The sequence below is a fragment of the Ambystoma mexicanum genome, chromosome 1p (genome assembly GCF_040938575.1).
Source record: "Ambystoma mexicanum isolate Mex_15411 chromosome 1p, UKY_AmexF1_1, whole genome shotgun sequence".
NCBI classification, from domain to species: Eukaryota; Metazoa; Chordata; class Amphibia; order Caudata; family Ambystomatidae; genus Ambystoma; species Ambystoma mexicanum.
In genome coordinates, this window is record NC_090921.1 from 3,438,896 (window position 1) to 3,457,687 (window position 18,792).

Below are 18,792 nucleotides of genomic sequence, written 5' to 3' on the forward strand. Positions count from 1 at the left end.
TGCTAATAACGCCAAGGTCGCTAGCCACACCTTTTTAAGTTTCCTTTTAAAATTGGAGAGTCATGAATGAAGAACTCTCATTGGACGAATATGAAATCTATAAAATAATAAGCCGATGTGGAATTCTGATAATAGCACAATATAAGCAAAGACGTCCTCTGGCTAATGCCAAAAACAGTTCTTTGGCTCCTGAAATGACTACATGTCCTAGTGCTGTAGCAAAAGGACTGCAAGAAGGCAGTCTAATCGTGGTCCTCCTCTTCTTAGCCGGCGGTGGCAGCACAGGTATTTCCCGCCAGTCCCAAATTGATAACCTCACTCCAACTTTGCAGTGTGCTGACATCTCAGGAGTCTTCTGGCTTCTGAATTGTGGGAGTCGGATCACCCTGCGGGGAGGAGATGGGCCCAACATCGCAGCACAGCACCCCTCTGGCCCGCCATGGGTAACTTAAACTTTGGACACCCCCTGAGGATCCCCCCTTTTTTGCAGGTCCCCCATCAATCAAATCGCTGTGTACCAATCTTTCCACTTGGTTTCCTCTACAAGGTCTCATTGTTTGGAATAGGTCAAGAACCTGCTGGGATATCCTATCAGCAGCATCCCTGCCCCACTTAGCCGTGCCCAGCTTCTGATCCTGGCAAATGCTATGGGACCTGGGCAGTCATTGCCAAAGAATGGCAACTGATTGATTACCTGTGCAAATGATAACCATACCCGGCAAATGTGTGAGTGCAAAGGCAATTGATTAGAATTCCTGTAAATGGAGAAGGTATCTGGCAAATGATAACAGGGCTGTCACCCACTCAACTGAAAATGTTGCAGGCAGGAGACATGAATGCGCAACGATGCTCAGTACGGCGGGGTAGAAGCGGCTTGGAATGGGGAGTAAGCAAGAGCACAACAAATCTCACAGCTTTGAGAGCAGAGAGTGTTTAAGCAATCATTAACAGGCAGCAACACCAAAGGGACGTCATTTCACGAAAATGCCAGGGGTAGCGGAAGTGACATCACACGACCCTTGACCCCCTGATGACATCACAGGAAGTGATGTCATTTGACCCCACCCTGAAGTAATATCGCAGGAAGCGATGGAACACAACCTTTCACCCGTTGACGAAACAGGAAGTGGCATCACATAGCATTGTACACCACGAAAAATATGGTTACAATATCACTATAGTGTGATGTACATAATGTGATGTACATTTCATACAAGAATGGAACGCCATATGTATTGTTAAGATCAGAGTGTATAGGCCCATATTCCCAAATTACTGTGAATGCAAGCAGAAGTCCATGACCAAATGATAATGATGTGTTATTATATAGCACTTACGCTTAAGCGCTTTATATTGTAAAAATATACACCCAATATCACCCAACATGTGTTGGTACTCATTTATCGACCTCAGAAAGATGAAAGGCTGAGTTGAGGCGTTTAAGAACAGACTAAATCAGTGACTCACCCCCTGAAGTGTGCCTGAAATAAACCTTTAATGAGTCTAGCAATTATTGTATAGCATTCCAGAAAGACACATTATTTGGTATTCTTATTCTTTCTCATTTAGGGTCAGTGCTGAAAGTGTTAGACTTTTGGCACTCCTGTTCTTATTGTTCTTATTTTTTTTAACGGCCCTGAACAAGAAAGCCAGCCACTCCAGAAGTAAAGAGCTACATGGTGCTGGCCACAGCCTAGGAGCTTGCATTACAAAACCCCCCCAAAAAAACAAAAAAAGAGAACTTTTTTCAAAAGTTTGCAAGGCAGAACACAGATGTCGCAAGGGAGACCTCAGAGGTCGCAGATGCGACCTCTAGCAACCCCCAACTGACGTCCCCGGGTACAGTGGCAGGAGACATCTCTGCCCATATCAACATACGCCCCAGGGTGAAGACAAAGACTTAATGCTGGGCCAGATTTTACATGCCTCGCACCCCCAATGATTAATCTCTCTTTGTGAAACTAAATATCCTCAACATTGGGGTGGAAAATGGTTGCCATTGGCCAATGGAAGTAATACTAGATGAAGGAAGGGACATGCACCAACATTCAACCTGATGCCTCAGAGGAAGTCCAGTTTTTTGCAGCATGTGTTTGTGTGCATGTGTGTCTTGCAAGTCCCAGGTTTGACACCTGATAAGCTCGCCTAGTGGGTTAATGCACCTACCACAGCAATCTATATGTAACCTTCAGGCAACACATCCAGTTCCTGGTGAGATACACATACAGAAGTGACTTCCCGGAAAAAAGACATTTCGAGGAGCATCATCAGTCTTTGATACTAAGAGGCAGAGCTTTAAGTGGGCTGGGGCTAGCATGGGCCGAGATCCGGCAGTCTCCAGAAAAGGCTCCTAAGCCGGGGCCCTGCCGGGGACTCACCCCTGACTAGCCCCAGCCATGCTGACACCTGAGGCCGCCCGTGCAGCGGCTGCACGGTTACACAAGCTGCCTGCAGGTGTCAGCACTACGGATTATAAAAAAAGTAATTGCCTTTTCTTTTTTTCTAAACCAAAGTGCTGTCACCTGCAAGCAGCAGGTGCAACCGTCCAGTGCGGGCTGCCTGGTGGCTCTGTACTCTGAAACAGGAGGAGGGCTGGACTGCCAGGCCTCCTTTTGTTTCTGAGTAAATAGCCATCACCCAGCATGAAGCCCCTGCGCTACTCACGCTGGCTGATGGCTATTTACTCAGAAACAAAAGGCAAGCTGGGCAGTTCAGACCTCCTCCTGTTTCAGAGTACAGAGCCATCAGCAGCAGGCATCACTTTCATTCAAGGAGCCTGTGGTTAAGCATTGCAGCATGTGGCTCCTTGAATGAAAAGGCTGCCTGCTGGGTGTGTGCTGTGGCATTCTGGGGTCACACCTTTGCTCCGCTTAGCCGCTTCTTTTGTTTAAAAGGAGGGGCTGTGCGCATTAAAGGTAATAATGCCAGTGCATCCCAGCTCTGCTTCTTTTAGCAGCCCCCAACTCTTAGGTGAGGGGGGTTCTTGATGGGGGCGTGGACTAAGCACACCCATGCCTAGGCCACGCCCCCTAACGAGAGCCCCCCTCAATTTCTAATCCCACTTAAAGCACTGCTTAGAGTCACCTTGGAAGTGATTTTAGAATAGGTTGCCATAAGTAAGCCAAGTGGCAAATAACTTTGTGGTGCAAAATACCTAAATTGGACTAGTATTATATATGGAGCAACTCTATAGTCATTAGGCATTGAGGCTTGGCCAGGACAGCTGCCCCTCATAATGTAGCCTCGAGCGTGGAGTCTATAATGGCAGCAGTCCGTGGCAGCAGTAAGCCTTCCCAAAAGTGGTTGTAACTGGCCCAAAGACGACATCTTGTGCAAATGCTCTTATCCAGTGCATACCAAAGAATGGTCTAGATGTCACCTGCTCCATCTTGTCAGCCGCGTCTCCTGGGCTGCAAGTTGCCTTCCGATGTGCTGACAGCAGGCGCTAAGGGCTGAATGGGAATGTACTAAGAACATTGTTCTGCTGACAGCGGCTGCTAGTAGCTGTTGCTGTGACCAAGAGTATTAATGGCCGGATACCTCAGTTGGTTAGAGCGTGGTGCTAATTACGCCAAGGTCGCGGGTTCGATCCCCGTACTGGCCACACCTTTTTAAGTTTCGTTTTAAAATTGGAGCGTCATGAATGAAGAACTCTCATTGGACGAATATGAAATCTGTAAAATAATAAGCCGATGTGGAATTCTGAGTAATAGCACAATATAAGCAAAGACGTCCTCTGGCTAATGCCAAAAACAGTTCTTTGGCTCCTGAAATGACTACATGTCCTAGTGCTGTAGCAAAAGGACTGCAAGAAGGCAGTCTATCCGTGGTCCTCCTCTTGTTAGCCGGTGGTGGCAGCACAGGTATTTCCCGCCAGTCCCAAATTGATAACATCACTCCAACTTTGCAGTGTGCTGACATCTCAGGAGTCTTCTGGCTTCTGAATTGTGGGAGTCGGATCACCCTGCGGGGAGGAGATGGGCCCAACATCGCAGCACAGCACCCCTCTGGCCCGCCATGGGTAACTTAAACTTTGGACACCCCCTGAGGATCCCCCCTTTTTTGCAGGTCCCCCATCAACCAAATCGCTGTGTACCAATCTTTCCACTTGGTTTCCTCTACAAGGTCTCAATGTTTGGAAAAGGTCAAGGACCTGCTGGGATATCCTATCAGCAGCATCCCTGCCCCACTTAGCCCTGCCCAGCTTCTGATCCTGGCAAATGCTATGGGACCTGGGCAGTCATTGCCAAAGAATGGCAACTGATTGATTACCTGTGCAAATGATAACCATGCCCGGCAAATGTGTGAGTGCAAAGGCAATTGATTAGAATTCCTGTAAATGGAGAAGGTATCTGGCAAATGATAACAGGGTTGTCACCCACTCAACTGAAAATGTTGCAGGCAGGAGGCATGACTGCGCAACGATGCTCAGTACGGCGGGGTAGAAGCGGCTTGGAATGGGGAGTAAGCAAGAGCACAACAAATCTCACAGCTTTGAGAGGAGAGAGTGTTTAAGCAATCATTAACAGGCAGCAACACCAAAGGGACGTCATTTCACCAAAATGCCAGGGGTAGCGGAAGTGACATCACACGACCCTTGACCCCCCTGATGACATCACAGGAAGTGATGTCATTTGACCCCACCCTGAAGTGATATCGCAGGAAGCGATGGAACACAACCTTTCACCCATTGACGAAACAGGAAGTGGCATCACATAGCATTGTACACCACGAAAAATATGGTTACAATATCACTATAGTGTGATGTACATTTCATACAAGAATGGATCGCCATATGTATTGTTAAGATCAGAGTGTATAGGCCCATATTCCCAAATTACTGTGAATGCAAGCAGAAGTCCATGACCAAATGATAATGATGTGTTATTATATAGCACTTACGCTTAAGCGCTTTATATTGTAAAAATATACACCCAATATCACCCAACATGTGTTGGTACTCATTTATCGACCTCAGAAAGATGAAAGGCTGAGTTGAGGCGTTTAAGAACAGACTAAATCAGTGACTCACCCCCTGAAGTGTGCCTGAAATAAACCTTTAATGAGTCTATCAATGATTGTATAGCATTCCAGAAAGACACATTATTTGGTATTCCTATTCTTTCTTATTTAGGGTCAGTGCTGAAAGTGTTAGACTTTTGGCACTCCTGTTCTTATTTTTTTTAACGGCCCTGAACAAGAAAGCCAGCCACTCCAGAAGTAAAGAGCTACATGGTGCTGGCCACAGCCTAGGAGCTTGCATTACAAAACCCCCCCAAAAAAACAAAAAAAGAGAACTTTTTTCAAGAGGTTGCAAGGGAGAACACAGATGTCGCAAGGGAGACCTCAGAGGTCGCAGATGCGACCTCTAGCAACCCCCAACTGACGTCCCCGGGTACAGTGGCAGGAGACATCTCTGCCCATATCAACATACGCCCCAGGGTGAAGACAAAGACTTAATGCTGGGCCAGATTTTACATGCCTCGCACCCCCAATGATTAATCTCTCTTTGTGAAACTAAATATCCTCAACATTGGGGTGGAAAATGGTTGCCATTGGCCAATGGAAGTAATACTAGATGAAGGAAGGGACATGCACCAACATTCAACCTGATGCCTCAGAGGAAGTCCAGTTTTTTGCAGCATGTGTTTGTGTGCATGTGTGTCTTGCAAGTCCCAGGTTTGACACCTGATAAGCTCGCCTAGTGGGTTAATGCACCTACCACAGCAATCGATATGTAACCTGCAGGCAACACATCCAGTTCCTGGTGAGATACACGGACAGAAGTGACTTCCCGGAAAAAAGACATTTCAAGGAGCATCATCAGTCTTTGATACTTAGAGGCAGAGCTTTAAGTGGGCTGGGGCTAGCATGGGCCGAGATCCGGCAGACTCCAGAAAAGGCTCCTAAGCCGGGGCCCTGCCGGGGACTCACCCCCGACTAGCCCCAGCCATGCTGACACCTGAGGCCGCCCGTGCAGCGGCTGCACGGTTACACAAGCTGCCTGCAGGTGTCAGCACTACAGATTAGAAAAAAAGTAATTGCCTTTTCTTTTTTTCTAAACCGAAGTGCTGTCACCTGCAAGCAGCAGGTGCAACCGTCCAGTGCGGGCTGCCTGGTGGCTCTGTACTCTGAAACAGGAGGAGAGCTGGACTGCCAGGCCTCCTTTTGTTTCTGAGTAAATAGCCATCACCCAGCATGAAGCCCCTGCGCTACTCACGCTGGCTGATGGCTATTTACTCAGAAACAAAAGGCAAGCTGGGCAGTTCAGACCTCCTCCTGTTTCAGAGTACAGAGCCATCAGCAGCAGGCATCACTTTCATTCAAGGAGCCTGTGGTAAAGCATTGCAGCATGTGGCTCCTTGAATGAAAAGGCTGCCTGCTGGGTGTGTGCTGTGGCATTCTGGGGTCACACCTTTGCTCCGCTTAGCCGCTTCTTTTGTTTAAAAGGAGGGGCTGTGCGCATTAAAGGTAATAATGCCAGTGCATCCCAGCTCTGCTTCTTTTAGCAGCCCCCAACTCTTAGGTGAGGGGGGTTCTTGATGGGGGCGTGGACTAAGCACACCCATGCCTAGGCCACGCCCCCTAACGAGAGCCCCCCTCAATTTCTAATCCCACTTAAAGCACTGCTTAGAGTCACCTTGGAAGTGACTTTAGAATAGGTTGCCATAAGTAAGCCAAGTGGCAAATAACTTTGTGGTGCAAAATACCTAAATTGGACTAGTATTATATATGGAGCAACTCTATAGTCATTAGGCATTGAGGCTTGGCCAGGACAGCTGCCCCTCATAATGTAGCCTCGAGCGTGGAGTCTATAATGGCAGCAGTCCGTGGCAGCAGTAAGCCTTCCCAAAAGTGGTTGTAACTGGCCCAAAGACGACATCTTGTGCAAATGCTCTTATCCAGTGCATGCCAAAGAATGGTCTAGATGTCACCTGCTCCATCTTGTCAGGCGCGTCTCATGGGCTGCAAGTCGCCTTCCCATGTGCTAACTGTAGGCGCTAAGGGCTCAATAGGAATGTACTAAGAACATTTTTCTGCTGACAGCGGCTGCTAGTAGCTGTTGCTGTGACCATGAGTATTAATGGCCGGTTAGCTCAGTTGGTTAGAGCGTGGTGCTAATAACGCTAAGGTTGCGGGTTCGATCCCTGTTCTGGCCACACCTTTTTAAGTTTCCTTTTAAAATTGGAGCGTCATGAATGAAGAACTCTCATTGGACGAATATGAAATCTGTAAAATAATAAGCCGATGTGGAATTCTGAGTAATAGCACAATATAAGCAAAGACGTCCTCTGGCTAATGCCAAAAACAGTTCTTTGGCTCCTGAAATGACTACATGTCCTAGTGCTGTAGCAAAAGGACTGCAAGAAGGCAGTCTATCCGTGGTCCTCTTCTTAGCCGGCGGTGGCAGCACAGGTATTTCCCGCCAGTCCCAAATTGATAACATCACTCCAACTTTGCAGTGTGCTGACATCTCAGGAGTCTTCTGGCTTCTGAATTGTGGGAGTCGGATCACCCTGCGGGGAGGAGATGGGCCCAACATCGCAGCACAGCACCCCTCTGGCCCGCCATGGGTAACTTAAACTTTGGACACCCCCTGAGGATCCCCCCTTTTTTGCAGGTCCCCCATCAATCAAATCGCTGTGTACCAATCTTTCCACTTGGTATCCTCTACAAGGTCTCATTGTTTGGAATAGGTCAAGGACCTGCTGGGATATCCTATCAGCAGCATCCCTGCCCCACTTAGCCGTGCCCAGCTTCTGATCCTGGCAAATGCTATGGGACCTGGGCAGTCATTGCCAAAGAATGGCAACTGATTGATTACCTGTGCAAATGATAACCATACCCGGCAAATGTGTGAGTGCAAAGGCAATTGATTAGAATTCCTGTAAATGGAGAAGGTATCTGGAAAATGATAACAGGGCTGTCACCCACTCAACTGAAAATGTTGCAGGCAGGAGGCATGACTGCGCAACGATGCTCAGTACGGCGGGGTAGAAGCGGCTTGGAATGGGGAGTAAGCAAGAGCACAACAAATCTCACAGCTTTGAGAGCAGAGAGTGTTTAAGCAATCATTAACAGGCAGCAACACCAAAGGGACGTAATTTCACCAAAATGCCAGGGGTAGCGGAAGTGACATCACACGACCCTTGACCCCCTGATGACATCACAGGAAGTGATGTCATTTGACCCCGACCTGAAGTGATATCGCAGGAAGCGATGGAACACAACCTTTCACCCGTTGACGAAACAGGAAGTGGCATCACATAGCATTGTACACCATGAAAAATATGGTTACAATATCACTATAGTGTGATGTACATTTCATACAAGAATGGATCGCCATATGTATTGTTAAGATCAGAGTGTATAGACCCATATTCCCAAATTACTGTGAATGCAAGCAGAAGTCCATGACCAAATGATAATGATGTGTTATTATATAGCACTTACGCTTAAGCGCTTTATATTGTAAAAATATACACCCAATATCACCCAACATGTGTTGGTACTCATTTATCGACCTCAGAAAGATGAAAGGCTGAGTTGAGGCGTTTAAGAACAGACTAAATCAGTGACTCACCCCCTGAAGTGTGCCTGAAATAAACCTTTAATGAGTCTAGCAATGATTGTATAGCATTCCAGAAAGACACATTATTTGGTATTCCTATTCTTTCTTATTTAGGGTCAGTGCTGAAAGTGTTAGACTTTTGGCACTCCTGTTCTTATTGTTCTTATTTTTTTTAACGGCCCTGAACAAGAAAGCCAGCCACTCCAGAAGTAAAGAGCTACATGGTGCTGGCCACAGCCTAGGAGCTTGCATTACAAACCCCCCCCAAAAAAACAAAAAAAGAGAACTTTTTTCAAGAGGTTGCAAGGGAGAACACAGATGTCGCAAGGGAGACCTCAGAGGTCGCAGATGCGACCTCTAGCAACCCCCAACTGACGTCCCCGGGTACAGTGGCAGGAGACATCTCTGCCCATATCAACATACGCCCCAGGGTGAAGACAAAGACTTAATGCTGGGCCAGATTTTACATGCCTCGCACCCCCAATGATTAATCTCTCTTTGTGAAACTAAATATCCTCAACATTGGGGTGGAAAATGGTTGCCATCGGCCAATGGAAGTAATACTAGATGAAGGAAGGGACATGCACCAACATTCAACCTGATGCCTCAGAGGAAGTCCAGTTTTTTGCAGCATGTGTTTGTGTGCATGTGTGTCTTGCAAGTCCCAGGTTTGACACCTGATAAGCTCGCCTAGTGGGTTAATGCACCTACCACAGCAATCGATATGTAACCTGCAGGCAACACATCCAGTTCCTGGTGAGATACACGGACAGAAGTGACTTCCCGGAAAAAAGACATTTCAAGGAGCATCATCAGTCTTTGATACTTAGAGGCAGAGCTTTAAGTGGGCTGGGGCTAGCATGGGCCGAGATCCGGCAGTCTCCAGAAAAGGCTCCTAAACCGGGGCCCTGCCGGGGACTCACCCCCAACTAGCCCCAGCCATGCTGACACCTGAGGCCGCGCGTGCAGCGGCTGCACGGTTACACAAGCTGCCTGCAGGTGTCAGCACTACGGATTAGAAAAAAAGTAATTGCCTTTTCTTTTTTTCTAAACCGAAGTGCTGTCACCTGCAAGCAGCAGGTGCAACCGTCCAGTGCGGGCTGCCTGGTGGCTCTGTACTCTGAAACAGGAGGAGGGCTGGACTGCCAGGCCTCCTTTTGTTTCTGAGTAAATAGCCATCACCCAGCATGAAGCCCCTGCGCTACTCACGCTGGCTGATGGCTATTTACTCAGAAACAAAAGGCAAGCTGGGCAGTTCAGACCTCCTCCTGTTTCAGAGTACAGAGCCATCAGCAGCAGGCATCACTTTCATTCAAGGAGCCTGTGGTAAAGCATTGCAGCATGTGGCTCCTTGAATGAAAAGGCTGCCTGCTGGGTGTGTGCTGTGGCATTCTGGGGTCACACCTTTGCTCCGCTTAGCCGCTTCTTTTGTTTAAAAGGAGGGGCTGTGCGCATTAAAGGTAATAATGCCAGTGCATCCCAGCTCTGCTTCTTTTAGCAGCCCCCAACTCTTAGGTGAGGGGGGTTCTTGATGGGGGCGTGGACTAAGCACACCCATGCCTAGGCCACGCCTCCTAACGAGAGCCCCCCTCAATTTCTAATCCCACTTAAAGCACTGCTTAGAGTCACCTTGGAAGTGACTTTAGAATAGGTTGCCATAAGTAAGCCAAGTGGCAAATAACTTTGTGGTGCAAAATACCTAAATTGGACTAGTATTATATATGGAGCAACTCTATAGTCATTAGGCATTGAGGCTTGTCCAGGACAGCTGCCCCTCATAATGTAGCCTCGAGCGTGGAGTCTATAATGGCAGCAGTCCGTGGCAGCAGTAAGCCTTCCCAAAAGTGGTTGTAACTGGCCCAAAGACGACATCTTGTGCAAATGCTCTTATCCAGTGCATGCCAAAGAATGGTCTAGATGTCACCTGCTCCATCTTGTCAGGCGCGTCTCATGGGCTGCAAGTCGCCTTCCCATGTGCTGACTGTAGGCGCTAAGGGCTCAATAGGAATGTACTAAGAACATTTTTCTGCTGACAGCGACTGCTAGTAGCTGTTGCTGTGACCGTGAGTATTAATGGCCGGTTAGCTCAGTTGGTTAGAGCGTGGTGCTAATAACGCCAAGGTCGCGGGTTCGATCCCCGTACTGGCCACACCTTTTTAAAGTTTCCTTTTAAAATTGGAGCGTCATGAATGAAGAACTCTCATTGGACGAATATGAAATCTGTAAAATAATAAGCCGATGTGGAATTCTGAGTAATAGCACAATATAAGCAAAGACGTCCTCTGGCTAATGCCAAAAACAGTTCTTTGGCTCCTGAAATGACTACATGTCCTAGTGCTGTAGCAAAAGGACTGCAAGAAGGCAGTCTATCCATGGTCCTCCTCTTCTTAGCCGGCGGTGGCAGCACAGGTATTTCCCGCCAGTCCCAAATTGATAACATCACTCCAAGTTTGCAGTGTGCTGACATCTCAGGAGTCTTCTGGCTTCTGAATTGTGGGAGTCGGATCACCCTGCGGGGAGGAGATGGGCCCAACATCGCAGCACAGCACCCCTCTGGCCCGCCATGGGTAACTTAAACTTTGGACACCCCCTGAGAATCCCCCCTTTTTTGCAGGCCCCCCATCAATCAAATCGCTGTGTACCAATCTTTCCTCTTGGTTTCCTCTACAAGGTCTCATTGTTTGGAATAGGTCAAGGACCTGCTGGGATATCCTATCAGCAGCATCCCTGCCCCACTTAGCCGTGCCCAGCTTCTGATCCTGGCAAATGCTATGGGACCTGGGCAGTCATTGCCAAAGAATGGCAACTGATTGATTACCTGTGCAAATGATAACCATGCCCGGCAAATGTGTGAGTGCAAAGGCAATTGATTACAATTCCTGTAAATGGAGAAGGCATCTGGCAAATGATAACAGGGCTGTCACCCACTCAACTGAAAATGTTGCAGGCAGGAGGCATGACTGCGCAACGATGCTCAGTACGGCGGGGTAGAAGCGGCTTGGAATGGGAGTAAGCAAGAGCACAACAAATCTCACAGCTTTGAGAGCAGAGAGTGAGTGTTTAAGCAATCATTAACAGGCAGCAACACCAAAGGGACGTCATTTCACCAAAATGCCAGGGGTAGCGGAAGTGACATCACACGACCCTTGACCCCCTGATGACATCACAGGAAGTGATGTCATTTGACCCCACCCTGAAGTGATATCGCAGGAAGCGATGGAACACAACCTTTCACCCGTTGACGAAACAGCAAGTGGCATCACATAGCATTGTACACCACGAAAAATATGGTTACAATATCACTATAGTGTGATGTACATAATGTGATGTACATTTCATACAAGAATGGATCGCCATATGTATTGTTAAGATCAGAGTGTATAGGCCCATATTCCCAAATTACTGTGAATGCAAGCAGAAGTCCATGACCAAATGATAATGATGTGTTATTATATAGCACTTACGCTTAAGCGCTTTATATTGTAAAAATATACACCCAATATCACCCAACATGTGTTGGTACTCATTTATCGACCTCAGAAAGATGAAAGGCTGAGTTGAGGCATTTAAGAACAGACTAAATCAGTGACTCACCCCCTGAAGTGTGCCTGAAATAAACCTTTAATGAGTCTATCAATGATTGTATAGCATTCCAGAAAGACACATTATTTGGTATTCCTATTCTTTCTTATTTAGGGTCAGTGCCGAAAGTGTTAGACTTTTGGCACTCCTGTTCTTATTGTTCTTATTTTTTTTAACGGCCCTGAACAAGAAAGCCAGCCACTCCAGAAGTAAAGAGCTACATGGTGCTGGCCACAGCCTAGGAGCTTGCATTACAACCCCCCCCCCCCCCAAAAAAACAAAAAAAGAGAACTTTTTTCAAGAGGTTGCAAGGGAGAACACAGATGTCGCAAGGGAGACCTCAGAGGTCGCAGATGCGACCTCTAGCAACCCCCAACTGACGTCCCCGGGTACAGTGGCAGGAGACATCTCTGCCCATATCAACATACGCCCCAGGGTGAAGACAAAGACTTAATGCTGGGCCAGATTTTACATGCCTCGCACCCCCAATGATTAATCTCTCTTTGTGAAACTAAATATCCTCAACATTGGGGTGGAAAATGGTTGCCATTGGCCAATGGAAGTAATACTAGATGAAGGAAGGGACATGCACCAACATTCAACCTGATGCCTCAGAGGAAGTCCAGTTTTTTGCAGCATGTGTTGTGTTCATGTGTGTCTTGCAAGTCCCAGGTTTGACACCTGATAAGCTCGCCTAGTGGGTTAATGCACCTACCACAGCAATCTATATGTAACCTGCAGGCAACACATCCAGTTCCTGGTGAGATACACAGACAGAAGTGACTTCCCGGAAAAAAGACATTTCAAGGAGCATCATCAGTCTTTGATACTTAGAGGCAGAGCTTTAAGTGTGCTGGGGCTAGCATGGGCCGAGATCCGGCAGTCTCCAGAAAAGGCTCCTAAGCCGGGGCCCTGCCGGGGACTCATCCCGGACTAGCCCCAGCCATGCTGACACCTGAGGCCGCCCGTGCAGCGGCTGCACGGTTACACAAGCTGCCTGCAGGTGTCAGCACTACGGATTAGAAAAAAAGTAATTGCCTTTTCTTTTTTTCTAAACCAAAGTGCTGTCACCTGCAAGCAGCAGGTGCAACCGTCCAGTGCAGGCTGCCTGGTGGCTCTGTACTCTGAAACAGGAGGAGGGCTGGACTGCCAGGCCTCCTTTTGTTTCTGAGTAAATAGCCATCACCCAGCATGAAGCCCCTGCGCTACTTACGCTGGCTGATGGCTATTTACTCAGAAACAAAAGGCAAGCTGGGCAGTTCAGACCTCCTCCTGTTTCAGAGTACAGAGCCATCAGCAGCAGGCATCACTTTCATTCAAGGAGCCTGTGGTAAAGCATTGCAGCATGTGGCTCCTTGAATGAAAAGGCTGCCTGCTGGGTGTGTGCTGTGGCATTCTGGGGTCACACCTTTGCTCCGCTTAGCCGCTTCTTTTGTTTAAAAGGAGGGGCTGTGCGCATTAAAGGTAATAATGCCAGTGCATCCCAGCTCTGCTTCTTTTAGCAGCCCCCAACTCTTAGGTGAGGGGGGTTCTTGATGGGGGCGTGGACTAAGCACACCCATGCCTAGGCCACGCCCCCTAACGAGAGCCCCCCTCAATTTCTAATCCCACTTAAAGCACTGCTTAGAGTCACCTTGTAAGTGACTTTAGAATAGGTTGCCATAAGTAAGCCAAGTGGCAAATAACTTTGTGGTGCAAAATACCTAAATTGGACTAGTATTATATATGGAGCAACTCTATAGTCATTAGACATTGAGGCTTGGCCAGGACAGCTGCCCCTCATAATGTAGCCTCGAGCGTGGAGTCTATAATGGCAGCAGTCCGTGGCAGCAGTAAGCCTTTCCAAAAGTGGTTGTAACTGGCCCAAAGACGACATCTTGTGCAAATGCTCTTATCCAGTGCATGCCAAAGAATGGTCTAGATGTCACCTGCTCCATCTTGTCAGGCGCGTCTCATGGGCTGCAAGTCGCCTTCCCATGTGCTGACTGTAGGCGCTAAGGGCTCAATAGGAATGTACTAAGAACATTTTTCTGCTGACAGCGGATGCTAGTAGCTGTTGCTGTGACCCAGAGTATTAATGGCCGGTTAGCTCAGTTGGTTAGAGCGTCGTGCTAATTACGCTAAGGTCACGGGTTCGATCCCCGTACTGGCCACACCTTTTTAAGTTTCGTTTTAAAATTGGAGCGTCATGAATGAAGAACTCTCATTGGACGAATATGAAATCTGTAAAATAATAAGCCGATGTGGAATTCTGAGTAATAGCACAATATAAGCAAAGACGTCCTCTGGCTAATGCCAAAAACAGTTCTTTGGCTCCTGAAATTACTACATGTCCTAGTGCTGTAGCAAAAGGACTGCAAGAAGGCAGTCTATCCGTGGTCCTCCTCTTCTTAGCCGGTGGTGGCAGCACAGGTATTTCCCGCCAGTCCCAAATTGATAACATCACTCCAACTTTGCAGTGTGCTGACATCTCAGGAGTCTTCTGGCTTCTGAATTGTGGGAGTCGGATCACCCTGCGGGGAGGAGATGGGCCCAACATCGCAGCACAGCACCCCTCTGGCCCGCCATGGGTAACTTAAACTTTGGACACCCCCTGAGGATCCCCCCTTTTTTGCAGGTCCCCCATCAATCAAATCGCTGTGTACCAATCTTTCCACTTGGTATCCTCTACAAGGTCTCATTGTTTGGAATAGGTCAAGGACCTGCTGGGATATCCTATCAGCAGCATCCCTGCCCCACTTAGCCGTGCCCAGCTTCTGATCCTGGCAAATGCTATGGGACCTGGGCAGTCATTGCCAAAAAATGGCAACTGATTGATTACCTGTGCAAATGATAACCATACCCGGCAAATGTGTGAGTGCAAAGGCAATTGATTAGAATTCCTGTAAATGGAGAAGGTATCTGGAAAATGATAACAGGGCTGTCACCCACTCAACTGAAAATGTTGCAGGCAGGAGGCATGACTGCGCAACGATGCTCAGTACGGCGGGGTAGAAGCGGCTTGGAATGGGGAGTAAGCAAGAGCACAACAAATCTCACAGCTTTGAGAGCAGAGAGTGTTTAAGCAATCATTAACAGCCAGCAACACCAAAGGGACGTCATTTCACCAAAATGCCAGGGGTAGCGGAAGTGACATCACACGACCCTTGACCCCCTGATGACATCACAGGAAGTGATGTCATTTGACCCCACCCTGAAGTGATATCGCAGGAAGCGATGGAACACAACCTTTCACCCGTTGACGAAACAGGAAGTGGCATCACATAGCATTGTACACCACGAAAAATATGGTTAGAATATCACTATAGTGTGATGTACATTTCATACAAGAATGGATCGCCATATGTATTGTTAAGATCAGAGTGTATAGGCCCATATTCCCAAATTACTGTGAATGCAAGCAGAAGTCCATGACCAAATGATAATGATGTGTTATTATATAGCACTTACGCTTAAGCGCTTTATATTGTAAAAATATACACCCAATATCACCCAACATGTGTTGGTACTCATTTATCGACCTCTGAAAGATGAAAGGCTGAGTTGAGGCGTTTAAGAACAGACTAAATCAGTGACTCACCCCCTGAAGTGTGCCTGAAATAAACCTTTAATGAGTCTATCAATGATTGTATAGCATTCCAGAAAGACGCATTATTTGGTATTCCTATTCTTTCTTATTTAGGGTCAGTGCTGAAAGTGTTAGACTTTTGGCACTCCTGTTCTTATTTTTCTTATTTTTTTTAACGGCCCTGAACAAGAAAGCCAGCCACTCCAGAAGTAAAGAGCTACATGGTGCTGGCCACAGCCTAGGAGCTTGCATTACAAAACCCCCCCCCAAAAAAACAAAAAAAGAGAACTTTTTTCAAGAGGTTGCAAGGGAGAACACAGATGTCGCAAGGGAGACCTCAGAGGTCGCAGATGCGACCTCTAGCAACCCCCAACTGACGTCCCCGGGTACAGTGGCAGGAGACATCTCTGCCCATATCAACATACGCCCCAGGGTGAAGACAAAGACTTAATGCTGGGCCAGATTTTACATGCCTCGCACCCCCAATGATTAATCTCTTTTTGTGAAACTAAATATCCTCAACATTGGGGTGGAAAATGGTTGCCATTTGCCAATGGAAGTAATACTAGATGAAGGAAGGGACATGCACCAACATTCAACCTGATGCCTCAGAGGAAGTCCAGTTTTTTGCAGCATGTGTTTGTGTGCATGTGTGTCTTGCAAGTCCCAGGTTTGACACCTGATAAGCTCGCCTAGTGGGTTAATGCACCTACCACAGCAATCGATATGTAACCTGCAGGCAACACATCCAGTTCCTGGTGAGATACACGGACAGAAGTGACTTCCCGGAAAAAAGACATTTCAAGGAGCATCATCAGTCTTTGATACTTAGAGGCAGAGCTTTAAGTGGGCTGGGGCTAGCATGGGCCGAGATCCGGCAGTCTCCAGAAAAGGCTCCTAAGCCGGGGCCCTGCCGGGGACTCACCCCCGACTAGCCCCAGCCATGCTGACACCTGAGGCCGCCCGTGCAGCGGCTGCACGGTTACACAAGCTGCCTGCAGGTGTCAGCACTACGGATTAGAAAAAAAGTAATTGCCTTTTCTTTTTTTCTAAACCGAAGTGCTGTCACCTGCAAGCAGCAGGTGCAACCGTCCAGTGCGGGCTGCCTGGTGGCTCTGTACTCTGAAACAGGAGGAGGGCTGGACTGCCAGGCCTCCTTTTGTTTCTGAGTAAATAGCCATCACCCAGCATGAAGCCCCTGCGCTACTCACGCTGGCTGATGGCTATTTACTCAGAAACAAAAGGCAAGCTGGGCAGTTCAGACCTCCTCCTGTTTCAGAGTACAGGGCCATCAGCAGCAGGCATCACTTTCATTCAAGAAGCCTGTGGTAAAGCATTGCAGCATGTGGCTCCTTGAATGAAAAGGCTGCCTGCTGGGTGTGTGCTGTGGCATTCTGGGGTCACACCTTTGCTCCGCTTAGCCGCTTCTTTTGTTTAAAAGGAGGGGCTGTGCGCATTAAAGGTAATAATGCCAGTGCATCCCAGCTCTGCTTCTTTTAGCAGCCCCCAACTCTTAGGTGAGGGGGGTTCTTGATGGGGGCGTGGACTAAGCACACCCATGCCTAGGCCACGCCCCCTAACGAGAGCCCCCCTCAATTTCTAATCCCACTTAAAGCACTGCTTAGAGTCACCTTGGAAGTGACTTTAGAATAGGTTGCCATAAGTAAGCCAAGTGGCAAATAACTTTGTGGTGCAAAATACCTAAATTGGACTAGTATTATATATGGAGCAACTCTATAGTCATTAGGCATTGAGGCTTGGCCAGGACAGCTGCCCCTCATAATGTAGCCTCGAGCATGGAGTCTATAATGGCAGCAGTCCGTGGCAGCAGTAAGCCTTCCCAAAAGTGGTTGTAACTGGCCCAAAGACGACATCTTGTGCAAATGCTCTTATCCAGTGCATGCCAAAGAATGGTCTAGATGTCACCTGCTCCATCTTGTCAGGCGCGTATCATGGGCTGCAAGTCGCCTTCCCATGTGCTGACCGCAGGCGCTAAGGGCTCAATAGGAATGTACTAAGAACATTTTTCTGCTGACAGCGGCTGCTAGTAGCTGTTGCTGTGACCGTGAGTGTTAATGGCCGGTTAGCTCAGTTGGTTAGAGCGTGGTGCTAATAACGCCAAGGTCGCGGGTTCGATCCCTGTACTGGCCACACCTTTTTAAGTTTCCTTTTAAAATTGGAGCGTCATGAATGAAGAACTCTCATTGGACGAATATGAAATCTGTAAAATAATAAGCCGATGTGGAATTCTGAGTAATAGCACAATATAAGCAAAGACGTCCTCTGGCTAATGCCAAAAACAGTTCTTTGGCTCCTGAAATGACTACATGTCCTAGTGCTGTAGCAAAAGGACTGCAAGAAGGCAGTCTATCCGTGGTGCTCTTCTTAGCCGGCGGTGGCAGCACAGGTATTTCCCGCCAGTCCCAAATTGATAACATCACTCCAACTTTGCAGTGTGCTGACATCTCAGGAGTCTTCTGGCTTCTGAATTGTGGGAGTCGGATCACCCTGCGGGGAGGAGATGGGCCCAACATCGCAGCACAGCACCCCTCTGGCCCGCCATGGGTAACTTAAACTTTGGACACCCCCTGAGGATCCCCCCTTTTTTGCAGGTCCCCCATCAATCAAATCGCTGTGTACCAATCTTTCCACTTGGTATCCTCTACAAGGTCTCATTGTTTGGAATAGGTCAAGGACCTGCTGGGATATCCTATCAGCAGCATCCCTGCCCCACTTAGCCGTGCCCAGCTTCTGATCCTGGCAAATGCTATGGGACCTGGGCAGTCATTGCCAAAAAATGGCAACTGATTGATTACCTGTGCAAATGATAACCATACCCGGCAAATGTGTGAGTGCAAAGGCAATTGATTAGAATTCCTGTAAATGGAGAAGGTATCTGGAAAATGATAGCAGGGCTGTCACCCACTCAACTGAAAATGTTGCAGGCAGGAGGCATGACTGCGCAACGATGCTCAGTACGGCGGGGTAGAAGCGGCTTGGAATGGGGAGTAAGCAAGAGCACAAGAAATCTCACAGCTTTGAGAGCAGAGAGTGTTTAAGCAATCATTAA

General features: G+C 47.9%; 3 non-coding genes across 3 annotated transcripts; all 3 read left to right on the forward strand.

The window, feature by feature from the left end:
* The first annotated feature begins 10,647 nt into the window (after positions 1-10,647).
* On the forward strand, positions 10,648-10,721 carry TRNAI-AAU (transfer RNA isoleucine (anticodon AAU)). The gene has a single exon. It is a non-coding gene; the product is annotated as a tRNA-Ile (tRNA).
* A 3,512-nt stretch (positions 10,722-14,233) lies between these two features.
* TRNAI-AAU (transfer RNA isoleucine (anticodon AAU)) lies at positions 14,234-14,307 on the forward strand. The gene has a single exon. It is a non-coding gene; the product is annotated as a tRNA-Ile (tRNA).
* A 3,492-nt stretch (positions 14,308-17,799) lies between these two features.
* Positions 17,800-17,873, forward strand: TRNAI-AAU (transfer RNA isoleucine (anticodon AAU)). The gene has a single exon. It is a non-coding gene; the product is annotated as a tRNA-Ile (tRNA).
* The last annotated feature ends 919 nt before the right edge of the window (positions 17,874-18,792 follow it).